The sequence below is a fragment of the Harpia harpyja genome, chromosome 4 (genome assembly GCF_026419915.1).
Source record: "Harpia harpyja isolate bHarHar1 chromosome 4, bHarHar1 primary haplotype, whole genome shotgun sequence".
NCBI classification, from domain to species: Eukaryota; Metazoa; Chordata; class Aves; order Accipitriformes; family Accipitridae; genus Harpia; species Harpia harpyja.
In genome coordinates, this window is record NC_068943.1 from 31,855,490 (window position 1) to 31,865,867 (window position 10,378).

The following is a 10,378-nucleotide window of genomic DNA, read 5'->3' on the forward strand; positions in this document are numbered from 1 at the left end:
AGTTTTTCCACCCTGGTTTGGTTGAAATAGTTGGGGGTTCTGTGTTTGGTTTCCACTCCTACCTGGCGAAGCAGTGTAGCGTGAAGATGGGGTATCCCTCTGCAGACATGAACTACTTCGGTGTTACTGTACGATGAAAACAGAACATATCAGCACTCCAGAAAAGCAACAAGTGTAGGGACTTAACAGCAAAGATTCAGTTTAGTTGATTATTAATTAGAGGAGGTATACAAGAAGGGACAATAGAGACAGGAAGTATTTCTACACAGAAGAAATGGAAGTAGCAAAGTCTAAGCAAAGAAAAGGGTGGAAGAGAAACAGGTTGAAGCCAAGAGACAATTTTTCTTTCACCGTCTTACCTCCTTCCCTTTCTGGAGAAATCCACCACAGGGAACCTTGTGAATGAGGATTTTAGAAAATACACAGATGACAGCAAATGTTTTGGACTGAATTAGACTCAATGTCCAGAGAGGTTTTTTTCTCATTTCTAGCATCCAGCTCTAACGGTGGCAGTCTAGAAGATGGCAACAAAACCCTAAATCCTGCTGTAATTTTTACTTGTACAGGCACAAACTTGTTCAGAACAATACTGGTCTGAGGAAGCACAGAGAATACCAATTTCTGATATTTCTTCTTTCATCAAAATCAGATGAAATGCTGAATTCAAAACAAATGTACCGATTACAGCATTAAGGTAAGATTTATAAAAACCACAGTACGGTCAGTGTAGTGTCATACTGGTTTGGTAACGTACATGCCTAAATCAGCTGTATTTTGTACAACTCCATATCCTTATTTTCAGATTAAGTTCTTCACAATTTGTAGCATTTCCAGCTAAAATATCATCCCCTGCTTTAGAAGACTAAACTAATCTTCATCTCATGGCAACAGCTCTGGTTGGCATCCTAATGCTGCTGTTGCCAAATGATTTTGTGATGATACACATTCATATTAAGCTAAATTAGCAGTAGCAGTCATGCACTGAAGTTACAGTACATATCATCATCACAGAATGGGAAATTGCTTGATTGAAACAATTTCCTATTTAGCCACAGCGAGCAGCTTATAAGCTGTTCAGGGCTTTGCACGTGGGAAACATGCAAAGGAATTTAGGACTGAAGAAGGAATACACTGATGACCAGACCCTCATCCAGCATATAATGGCATTGCCAGTGGAGCATGCAGCCCTGATCTGAATGGGGAAGGAGGTGTATAAGACTCAATGCATTAATCATTGCAGGTTCACTTGCTGGCATGGACAGAGAGAAGACGGTGTGGTACAGACTCCACAGTATCTTGGAAAATTCGCTGCCTGGCCATAACTCTTTGGACTTCAGCAGAACCAGCCTGAATTACACAAGATCATATCTTGACCTTAAATGATAATCAATTATATGATTAGTCATTGACATAAGATATCTACTAGAGCTGTTTGGAAAAGAAAACATTCTTTAGAAAAATATTGAATTTTTTTGGAAAAAAGGAATATATATTTGATTAAGAAAAAGAAAGGTTTTTCCTCAGAATCTGAAAGCATTTGAAAGAGAGCAAAGCTTTCTGCAGGAAGGTTTTGTTTATAAACCCCCTAATTTTCTCATTACTGCAAAGTGTGAATCAAAACCACTAGATGAGTTCCAGTGCTCGGGAGTGGATGGTCTTAGACTCCTGTACAAGCAGAACCACGAGCTCCCTTCCCTCCAGGGTCTTTGCTCAGGAACAGACAATGAGAAGATCACAGCTGAGGACTTCAGATGCAACAGCACATACATATTTCCACCCACCAGAGAAGACAGTATTTACCTCCATAAAAGTGCTTTTGTGCATGCCGCTTAAAGCAGCATTTACCTCTTTTTTCTTTTTCCTTTTTTCCCACCTCTGAAGCCATTTCATTTGTGCACATTCACATCTAGACTGCTTTTTGTTTTAGAGGGAAGGCTTTATAATTGTAATCCACAGGGGCTCAGAACCTCACAATAGGTATTAAAAATATTTTTTTGACCTTTTTATTATTATACCACATGATGCTAAGCAATTAAGGCAATAAATCTGTGTAAACTGAATGTATAATTCCTCTTAGGAATATAAATGTGAGAAAATTAAATGTCAACATCTACATTGGTGTTTACAAGTGCAGCCATAGAATGTGAATTCGTTGCCTTACCTGAATGCCAATTTTGTATATATTGCTGTTAGAGGGACTTTTTTTTTTTTTTTGAAGTGAGTTCAGTCACATAATCTCTTTTGTAGCACTGAATGTCCCACTTGTGAGGGACTTTCTCTGACACTGTTTACTGCTGATCCTGTAGAAGCAGATGTAAAACCAACTTGCACAGTTTTAAGAGAAGCACGGTGTCAAAGACAGGGTCTCAGGTATGTCAGAGTTGATGGCAGTTCCCAGCTCTGGCAGTGGGTAGCCTGGGCCCCATCATTTCACCTCTTTGTGTTCTGTCTCCTTTTACAGTATTTCGTGTCTCATTGGACTTAGAAACTTCTGGAGGCAAGAACTGTGTCCTGTTCTGCTTTTATACTGTCCCTGGTGCCATCAGGGGACCATGTGCTCAGCCCCAGACTCAGCTGAGGCTTATATACGTACATAAACACAACCACGAACAATACACGCTGCCCACTCCTGTCTGCCCGTGCACTGGGAAGGAATGGGGAGAGGAAGCGGGAGCATTTTTTGCATTAAGGCACCATCTAGAAGCTCCTACTGTTTGGAACTGAGATCGTGCTAGCTATGCACTTCCTAATGACCCCAGAATTCACTGCCACTAAAAAAAGATAAAGAAAAATCCTTCCCTTGACATATCTTATTGATAGAGTGCTGATTCTGTCTCAAGACATGGTAGTTTTAGGTTAAAAGGTTGTTATTGAAAGTTTTTGATTTGTTTCAGTCCTGGTTTTATAATGTCTCCTCAACTAGCTAGTCCTGCCAGAATACAGGAGGAGCCTTCTGTTATTTTAGTGTAGACTAGTCTGGTCGTTCTTCACTGTTTTCCTGAATTTGCTTTACTTAGCACAGCAAAGGGAGCTGACAACACTTCTGTGAACATCACTTCTGTCTTATCTACCAGCTTGTGCTCAGGTGAATCAAGTGCCCCAGTTGCGTGATGAAGCTGACAAGAATATTTCCTCACCAAAATGTGAATCTTTTCCCTTTTCATTGATTTTTGTTTTCTTGACAGTTGAAGATACAGCCTGATGATCAAGTTGGTGTCAGCCTAATTAACATTGCCATCATTTAAAAATGTGTTATGAAGGGGAGAGTTTGATTTTAACGTTCCATTTTCTTGCATTTTTATGTTAATAAAATAATAAAACTGCTGTGGATGCCACTGTCTCAGACCGACATCCTCAGACAGAAATAACCTTGCTTCTGGTGCTAGCTGCAATGAAGCAGGAATAGCATCTATGAAGCCAAGCTAATAACCTCCCTTTCTTGAGTTTCAGAAAAGTTGATTCACACAAATCCAATTAAAAGAATAACTCTGTGAATTAATTAAATTGCCCTTCCACTAAAGTTGAGGCTTAAATATCTTGCTGCATTTGACAGAAAAGCAAAATAAATTTTATTGAGTAAAGGGTGAACTGAAACAGAGTTTCTGCCTTTGAGGTAAGCTGGGAATTGAGTGCTCAGCTCAGATTAAATGGTAAACTTGACTATTTCCATGTAGTTCCTTGATGGGTTCATCTGTACTTGCAGGTACTTGCATGATCACCTTAGTCATCACCTACAGGGATGAACTGCTTCTGAGCAGACCTACATTGGTAATCACCTTGTATACTTTCGAGAGGAGACAGTGCCTTTCCAGCAGACTTTTTGTTGGCCACACATCAAGTTCCCCAAGTCCAGCTGTGCAGTGCTGTGGTGGGTTGACCTTGGTTAAGGGCCAAACACCCACCCAGCCGCTCGCTCACTCCCCCTCTGGAACAGGACAGGGAGAGAAAACTGTGTGAAAAAGCTCATGGGTCAGCATAAAGACAGGGAAATTGCTTACCAGTTACCACCACGGGCAAAACAGACACAACGTGGGGAAAATCAATTTAATTTATTGCCAATTAAAAATGGAACAGGATGGTAAGAAACAAAGACAAAAACTAAAACAACTTCCCTGCACCCTCTCCTTCTTCCCAGGTTCAGCTTCACTTCTTCATTCCCAACTCCTCTACCTCTTGCTCCCCAAGCGGCACAGGGGAAATGGGGAATGTGGGGGGTTACAGTCGGGCCGTAACAGCTCCTCTCTGCTGCTCCTTCCTCCTCCCACTTTTCCCCTGCTCCAGCATGGGTCTTTCCCTGGGGCTGCAGTCCTTCACGATGTACCTGCTCCAGCGTGGGTTCCTCCACGGGCTGCAGTGTGAACATCTGCTCTGAGCTCAGGGAAAACCTGCAATTCCAGCAGTTATTCTAGCAATATTCCTGACTTCACATTGGGCAAAGTTCTTCAGGCACCTTCCCAGCTTGATGGCCAAAGCCAAAGTTAGGTTGGTATCACATTTTCCTCACTCACAGAACATAGCTCCTTCCTCATGCACAGTCTCACGAAACCTGGGGACACCCCAGATCTGGATCTCTCTTCACTAAGGTATATTGTTTCTCTTAAGAGATGATGAAGAGTTCTGGGTTTGCTGATGGTGGTCTCTTCTCCCAGGCATAAGGTGTCCTGTGAAGGCTACCAACAGGAAGGTACTATAAGAATTTCACACTGGCATAAAAGAGATACTCTCTTACAGTTTTAATATTCCTCTACTAGAAACTAGCAAACATTTTAAAAGCAACTTTTGAAACCTCTGTCAAGAGTTGATCATTAATAGAGGCGCTCCTGTGCACCAATATGTTGTTCCCTGCTCAAAGAACTATACTGTAATTAGCCACAGTCAACACAATTTAGAGCTTCAAGTGTTGGTGAAAACAAAAATAATTCTTACCTACTTTATGGTGATTCACACTTTGCATAATGCTGGGCAATTGCAATGCCCCTTGAAGTTAAGAGCACACTTACTGTGCATCTAATCCTTCCGTACTTTTTGCAACATTGGCAGTTGTTTACACACCAGCTGGGCTGTTATGGTTACTCTCTGAATCATACACAGAGTCAGAGCAAAGGTCATAACCAAGGTACTGATGTTTTATTAGTGAAATCAAGGAATATGGGGGAGTTCACTTTGTTTTGATTTTTTGATTTTTTTTCTTTTGTTTTTTCCCCCCAGAAAACTCCTTGTCGAATAAGTTTTACAGAACAACCTGCATAGGTATGTAGAGTATGACTGAGAATAGTATCTGAGAGCAGAGGGTTTTGGTAAAGCAGTGACAACAGAATAAATGCTTCCTTATCTAATCACTATGTACATTTCTCTCAAAGAAAAAAAAAAAAGGTAACTGAAGTCTGACAAAAAGGCTGGACTAGAATTTAATTCATAAGTAAGTCAAATCTCTTCAAACGTTGAATTTTATGAAGTGTTGCAAATTTAATTTGACATTTCCTAGTTGCATATCGGATTAGTATCCTACTTATTACTACATCCTATGTATAGTACTATATATCTATTATATATAGCATATTTGTACATACTTCATACATATATGCAAAATATTTCTCAGTGGTTGACTTTGGAATTAGTGGCTCTGGGGAGTTTTTACCCTATCTTTGTAAAGGATTTCTTCCTTTTTCTGTGGAATTGAGGTAGTCTTCTGTCTTAAGAGATATTAATATAAATATAAGAACCCAACCTATATTCTATGAGAAACTTGATTTAGGAATTCATGCAGACAAAACAAAACTATCAATCACAGATGCAGTGTGCAGACACTGATAAATACCAGGACACTTAGGAAGATGCTATGAAATCTCCATTTCTATGATTGAAGGCTTTACTGTAGAGCTCAGCTGAAAGATGACTATACCAGCTTCTGTAAGGCAGTTGATGAGTTCTGACTCATAAAGAAAAGCCACTCACTGAATCACCAGGTCACAGGTCCAGGTGAGAACCCAAGCTGCACTAGAGGCGGTTTGGAAGAGCTGGCTGTTAATTGCAGCCGGTTCTCAGACTGACCGTCACTAGGTTCAAGAGAACCTCAGGCCTCCCTTCTTGCTGCTGCCGCTCCACTCACAAGAAATGCACCACTAGTGTCTGGTTCCGTGGGTGGCTGTTCCTCTCCGACCTGCTCAGCCTTAGACCCCAAATCCCTAATCTTGGCTGTAATCTTGTATTCTAGCATCTGGAACCAGACAGCATTTATTGGGCAGAAGATACTCCTGTTGGCAGTGCTCTAAGATAGGTTGTTGGAAAAATGCTTAAGAGAATAATAGAGTTGAAAATAAATGTAAATCAAAACCTGACCCTCCAGGCATGCAGTCCCACCAGCTCTTGGAAACCACAGCCAACTCGACTGGAGCGTAGAAGCTGTGGGACCAAATCGCTTCTTATTAATTCATCGCACAAGTGCTAACAGCAGCTCATGGGAAGTGTAGGTGTTCGCTCTTTTCTTTCCCTGCCAGCAAAGATTTCTGAATATGGGAAGGAATATATTTCTGGTGCCAGGAGATAGATAGCTGAAATCCTGTTGTATTTAGGACAGCAAAAGTTCTTGGAGTGCTGTTGTCTTCTGGGAGGAATTACTGTTCTTTATTACATGTAAGCAGAAGCGTATAGCTTACATTTTCACTGTAAAATTTTTAGTTTGAGAAGGTTTGGTGCAATATTATGAAAAAGGAAAAACTCTGAGCTTCCAAAATATTTTTCTCAGTTCTGTTTTCTGTGGCAGCTAAAGAAATAACATTAGTTTTCTATTTTTTTCCCCCCCCAAGTAAGAAGACAAATAGAAACTAAGATCTAATTCTTCAGAGGGGTTGAACCAATTCATGACGCTTTTTAGGTTTAGCACCGTAGTCATTTACCGTGACAAAATCCTCTGCTTGTGTAAGGAGAAACGTAGCTATCACCACGCAGTTTACTGACACTGGCTAACAGAGCATATGCCTGTGTTTTGGCAGGGAGATGGCAGACGTCTCATCCTGCGGGAAGCCCGGGGGAAAAATGAAGAAGTGACCTCAAACTATATTTTTGCCTTCAGCCTGGCAGCGCAAACTCCCCTCTGTCCCCCACCCCACTACGTGTTACGCCTGACACCCGCATCGCCCAACGCAAAAGATGCTGCAGTCAACGGGGAACGTAAATAGCCAGAGTTAATTGTTCAGTGTGTTTTGTGCTCCCGGTCTTCATTGTATGCTTGTCTGGTGTTGTGAGTGGCGCCTGTGTTGGCCACCCATCCCGAGAGCAGTGGGGTTAAATTTCTGCCCCGCTCTCCTGAAGATGGATTCTTTGTTGACCCTCGCTATTCCATGGCTTCGGAAGCTTTCGTAGTGCAACCACTGAAAGCCCAGCAAATCCAGTCTGACCGGCAGATGTGAGTATCTTCTGATTCAGCAGAACAGATGTGACTTCTGTGCATGTAGGGAAACCAAACATCCCTCTGAAATACAGAGGCAAACTCCTTGGGGAGATGTGTCGTGCTGCAAAGAGCTGAGGGCAAATTGAATTTGAGAAGAGAGACAGGCAGAGGGTAAAAGCTGCATGAATATGTAAGGTAGGGGGATTTCTGCAGAAGACATTACTGCAGACTCAGCTGTAATTAAACTGCCCACAGCTGCTGTTTCTCTGTCACCTTTGGAAGGGGAAAATGCTTTAACCAGCAGCAAAGTCAAAGGAAAACTTTAGGTATAACCTAAGATCTCAAGTTGCTCAATGTGACCTAAAAGAAAACCATTTTATTTTACCTTGTCACCTTACTGATATCCATGTCAGAATCGAATAAACTGCTTTACTTTGGGAAGACTTTGGAGTAGATTGCCTTGAAAACGTGGAAAATCTGTTCATTTCACATATGCATCCTGGTGGTTTATTCCCCTTCCCAGTGGGAACAAAGAGGGAAGATTAAAAAGAAAAGTTTCAGGAGTTTTCAGAGTTTCTTTTATTTTCTTGCTTTCTATTTAAAAAGTGTGCTTGTGAAAGAGAGAGGAAGGGAAAGGAAGAAAATAGAGAATGAGACTCTGTAGAAGGAGGAAGATTTGGGGAATTCTGCCATTCTTCCTATTCACTCTTTTTCCCTACTTCTTTCCAGCAGAAGGAAAGAGAGAGGGAGGGAAGGAAAACAATTAACTGAGGAAGGTGAGGGCAAGGAATCCAAACACTACAGGTTTTGCTTTTAATAAGGCAACTATATTTGCTCTTAAATTTTTGGTCAACATTTCCTATGGGAAGAATACTTTTAAAACCAGCTCTGCTTGTTACGCATCGTTATTTGTGTATATGGCACTCTGCATGTCTGCAAGAAGACAAAATCATTCCGCAGTGTTTGCCTCAGTGCGGCCAGATCTGGCAAAAAGTCTAGTTTTAAGATACGTTAGTGGAAATGGATGCTATTCTTGTTGACACCAGATAGGTCTCTCTTTGAGGTAAGAAGATAGGCAGAGCGCTGTAATGCTGCAAAAACTGTTTGGGAATATACAGTCAACGAGTGAAGTGAAACTGAGGTTAACTCAGGGAAGCTCAAATTTAATTTCCAAGGTAGCACTCAAAAAGCATATCTGAGGAACAGAGTAAGTCTGCATAAAAAAGGAACAAGAAGTGTGGGTTTGCAGGCAGGGAATAAAAAGCAAATTGACAGCCATGCCATAAAGGCTGGGGGTATAAAGGACAAGCCTAGAGCAGAAGGGAAGAAAGCACAGAGTATGACAGACCATTATCTTTAAAGGCAAGAACTGCAGAGTGTGAGAAGCAACTAGCTTTTTTGTCTTTCAAGGAAGCATTAGATACGGGAAGACAAAACAATAACCCAGGCGAAAGTGGGGTCCCCAGGTTGCAGGCAACATTTCATACCAGCAGTGCAATAAGCCCTTCAGCCCTCTTCCAGTTACAAACCAGTAAGGGTACAGTTCAGATGCAAGCTCCCAAATTGCTCTATGGTAAATGATGCCAGTATAAAATACATTTGTGATATGAATATTTCTTAAAGGCAGTCACAAGAACTGCATTGCTTAATGGCCACTCTCCTCCTGTAAATGTTTTGCTTTAACTAACTGCCCTATTCTTTCTTTCAAACGGGACAACTGGTGTTTTCTTAATTAAAGATATCAGGTCTGAACATGATGCTCGTAGGTTATTAACTTTATATCAGACTATTCTTCAAATGCCGTACTTTGGTTCTTGAGGGATCCTGCAGCAAAGTGAGATACAATGATCTCCTTAATCAGAGACTCTAAGGCATCAGAGTTAGAGCTAATTAGGATTTATGAGACGTTGGAGGGAATATAATTTGTATGCAAACACTATAGGTGCTAAGGGGTTTCAGATGATGACTATAGATCTCAGCTGAGCTCAGGTACCACAGTTTGACAGGATATACCATTAGGAGTACGCTAGATATTATTCCTCCATTTAATCTGATTTTCAGTCAGAAGGCTAAGGCAGGGAAAATACTGTGCATCTGACACAATTTTGTGGCCCACCTTTTATTAAAATCTAGGCTGGGACTGAAGCAGCAATCAACACCTCCTGCTTAAAAAGCATTTCTTTTCAGTAAAGTCTCAGCCACTGAAGCAGCACGTCCCCATTCAGATGTCCGTCCTGCTTTCCTCTTACCACCTGGATCATATCACACCATGAGTAGGCATGTGCTTACCGAGTGTTCGCTGGGGACTCTCTCAGAGGAAACACAAACCTGCTCCAGTGATTTTGGAGTAAGTGCTCTTGAGCCCTCTTTGAACCAGGCCACTAAATCCAAGACAGCTGTTCCGTTGTAAAATTCAGCTTAACACATGGTTTATAGTGTTCATATATTTATATTAGATACGGTATAAAATAAAACAAAAGGTGCTTGAATTCTATGAAGACAGCAAATTGCTATAAGCAGAAATGGAGAGAGAAGAGTGATTATATACAATCTGTACCAGATTAGCAGGAAACATTACCAGTAAAAGGAGAGGAACCATGAAAGGGAGGACTTCACTACTAGGACAGCTGTCTACTTGGCAGCTAATACCAACAGATATTTGATGAATGAAATCTCTCTAGGAGCCTCTGGTGATGACAGTAGCATCACTTTGCATTTGGCATGCTGTTTCTGTGTTGGGGCAGCTTGGCGGGAGGCTCTGAAAGTTGACTGTATAGGATTTCTGTTGGGCACAGGTATGAGTTTATGAATTACAGAAATTATTAATCCTGGAAGGGACTTGAAGAAAGTCCTTTTAACCATCTCCCTTCATTGGGGAAAGATAAGTGCATGGCCTTGGCACAGCTTGTAGCCTTGTTGAAAGTGCCAAATATTCTTAAGATCCATGTTTCCACATACCACTACCTTTAGAAGGTTTTTTTTTCTTAT

General features: G+C 41.2%; 3 long non-coding RNA genes across 3 annotated transcripts; all 3 read left to right on the forward strand.

Annotated features, from left to right (window-relative positions):
* Window positions 1-221: 221 nt before the first annotated feature.
* Window positions 222-3,773, forward strand: LOC128141417 (uncharacterized). The gene is made up of 3 exons (XR_008235020.1): window positions 222-694; window positions 2,462-3,143; window positions 3,704-3,773. It is a non-coding gene; the product is annotated as an uncharacterized LOC128141417 (long non-coding RNA).
* Window positions 3,774-4,289: 516 nt separating this feature from the next.
* On the forward strand, window positions 4,290-5,907 carry LOC128141416 (uncharacterized). Its single transcript, XR_008235019.1, has 3 exons — window positions 4,290-4,482; window positions 4,603-5,116; window positions 5,209-5,907. It is a non-coding gene; the product is annotated as an uncharacterized LOC128141416 (long non-coding RNA).
* On the forward strand, window positions 5,906-9,629 carry LOC128141418 (uncharacterized). The gene is made up of 3 exons (XR_008235021.1): window positions 5,906-5,979; window positions 6,215-6,466; window positions 6,993-9,629. It is a non-coding gene; the product is annotated as an uncharacterized LOC128141418 (long non-coding RNA).
* The last annotated feature ends 749 nt before the right edge of the window (window positions 9,630-10,378 follow it).